This window comes from Hevea brasiliensis, unplaced genomic scaffold, assembly GCF_030052815.1.
Source record: "Hevea brasiliensis isolate MT/VB/25A 57/8 unplaced genomic scaffold, ASM3005281v1 Scaf287, whole genome shotgun sequence".
Taxonomy (NCBI): Eukaryota; Viridiplantae; Streptophyta; class Magnoliopsida; order Malpighiales; family Euphorbiaceae; genus Hevea; species Hevea brasiliensis.
The window spans coordinates 84,476-87,252 of record NW_026614792.1 but is presented as its reverse complement, the minus strand read 5'-3'; the positions used below and the strand labels follow the sequence as shown (position 1 = coordinate 87,252).

Genomic DNA, 2,777 nt, shown 5'->3' with positions numbered 1-2,777 from the left:
AACTTTCCAAATTGCTTATTAAACTTGGCTTTTTGAAATCTTTGTGGAAAGGGAAGTTGTGGTTTGTAAGGCTCTGGAGGTATATACTTCTCTTCCTTCTCTTCAATTTTCTCTTTACCTTTTTCTGCACTTTCTTTCTCACTTTCTTGTTTTTCACTCTCATCAATTTCTTTCTCATTTTCTCTCTTCTCACTATTTTCACTTTTCTCATTGTTTACAACCTTCCCACTTCTTAAAGTAATAGCTTGACACTGCTCTCTTGGGTTTTTCGGTTGACTTGGAAGTTTTCCAAAAGACTTGGTACCTGAGGAAGATGCTTGTTGTGCAATCTGATTTTCCAATATTCTGTTATGTGTTTGCATCTGTTCTAGCCTTGCTTTCATCTCTTTCATCTCTTCATCATGCTTAGTTTGGTTAGCAAGAATCTGTTGTAATAAAGCTTATGTGGTGGAACCTTGTTCTTACTATTTTGGTGAAGGTGCAGGATTCATGTTTCTCTATTGAAAATTAGGCAATGGTTGCCTATTTTGCTGATATGGAATTCCTTGTTGCTGTTGTGGTTGAAGATTCTGATTTAGGACTTGATTTTGCTGATTTCCCCATGAAAAGTTGGGATGATTCCTCCAAGTTGGATTATAAGTTTGAGAGTAAGGATTCCCCATTTGTTTGTTTCCATAATTACCAACAAATGCAGCTTGCTCTCCATAGTCTACTCCACAGCTGGTAGTTCCTTCTGCATAAGCAATTTGTTGTGAACTTCCAGATGATGATGATGAACTAACCAACATACTTAAATCTTCTATCTTCTTAGCCAAAACATTTGTAAGTGCATCAAACTTTGCATTAATCATGTTGAATGGATCAAGGTCATACATTCCAGCAGCTTGCCTCTTTTGAATTGGAGCTGGTCCTCTTGGACTACTCCAAAGGTGAGTATTCTTTGCAATTTTCTCCAATAGCTCATAAGCTTCATCTTCATGCTTCATAATAAATTCTCCTCCTATTTGAGCATCAATAATCCCTCTAATTGCAGGAGTAACATTGGTGTAAAAATTCTGATTTATCATCCATTTTGGAATGGCATGATGTGGGTATTGTCTCTCTAATTCCTTCCATCTCATCCATGATTCATAGAGAGTTTCATCTTCTCTTGGTCTGGAAGCTGTCATTTGATTCCTCAATTCTTGAGTTTTTTCAGGTGGAAAATATTGTGCAAGAAATGCATCAGTGAGTTGCTCCCAATTTGTAATAGAGTTGTGAGGTAAAGAATCAAGCCAATCTAATGCTTTATCCTTCAAAGAGAATGGGAATAGCTTCAATCTTGCTGCGTCATCAGATACTCCAGGTTGTTTTTGTATATCACAAATCATTGCAAACTTCTTTAGATATGTGTGTGGATTTTCTGAAGGATGTCACCCAAATTGTGAATTTTGAATAATTTGAAGAACCCCAAAATCCATCTTGTAGCTGTTTGCATCAATTCTTGGTCTTGCTATACTCTCTCTCAAGTCATCAAAATGAGGAAAAGCATGATCCATCATACTTCCCCTAGGCACATTAGCATTTACAACCTCTTCACCTTGGGCTACATTTTCATTGTTTCAATCATTTCCAGCATTACCACAAATTCTAATTCTTTCATCAGCCATATCTGCTTCAATTTCAGTTTCTCTCAAGGCTTCTTTCCTTTTTCGGGTTTCTTTCTTGTTGGCTCTACAAAATTTCTCAATTTCAAGATTAAACAATAAGGATGTATCACTTGTGCTTCTAGCTCTTCTCATAAAAGATTAAGAGTACCTAAAAAAAAAAAAAACAAACAAACACAAAATGAAAAGATAACAAAGATAAAACTATAAACAACTAAAATAATCAAGAATTCAATCTTAAATAAACAACTCCCCGGCAACGGCGCCAAAAACTTGATGTGGCCCAATCGCAAGTGCAGGGGTCGTACAAGTAATATAGAAAAGATATCACTCCCATGAGGAGTTGTGTTAATGATTGAATTTTTGATATAAAAATTTGACTAATTTGAACTATTTTTGAAATTAAAACAACAAATTGATAGATATTGAAGTATGAAGTCTATATGTGCAAAATTAATAATCTATTCAACAATGTAATGATTTAACTAAATTTGCATCAAATTAAAATAAGAAAATTGAAATATGGCAAGATTTAAAATGGCAAGCAATTAAATTCAATTAGAAATTAATAATGATAAAAATGGCGATTCCAGAGTTCGGGGGTTCATATTCAAGCTTGATGCACACATTTTGCATAGTCATTTAGGTCTAATTTCATAACCATTTTTATTTGATTATTAGTCATTTTTAGCTAATTTCATTAGTTAATTAGTTAGTTTTTCATAATTGTCGATTTTGGATTAATTTGTAATTTTTATTTTGTTTTGTAGAAAAATGGTGTTTTTGAAGGACTGAAGAGAATTTTGCCATTGAGGAGTGTCTTCTACAGCCAAAGATGTCAAAAACAAGTTTTCAAGCTGAAATATGCATTGACCAAACTGTGCATAACTTGCCGCATAAGCTATGCAGATCTGCATAAGGAGAAAGATCACTGTTCCAGAACCAGCCGAAATGTGCATAAGGAGACTGCATAGCTTATGCACATTCTCGCCTCCCTTATGCACATTCACGAAATTGTGCATAACCTATGCACCAAGTCATGCAGCTTCGCATAAGTGACCCAGAACTGAAAGCGCATAAGGGACTGCATAACTTATGCAGTCCACTTATGCAGTCCCATGAAGAGTTCAT

At 34.9% G+C, this 2,777-nt stretch overlaps 1 non-coding gene across 1 annotated transcript; it reads left to right on the top strand.

Annotated features, from left to right (window-relative positions):
* Window positions 1-1,077: 1,077 nt before the first annotated feature.
* Window positions 1,078-1,184, top strand: LOC131176946 (small nucleolar RNA R71). Its single transcript, XR_009146742.1, has one exon. It is a non-coding gene; the product is annotated as a small nucleolar RNA R71 (small nucleolar RNA).
* The last annotated feature ends 1,593 nt before the right edge of the window (window positions 1,185-2,777 follow it).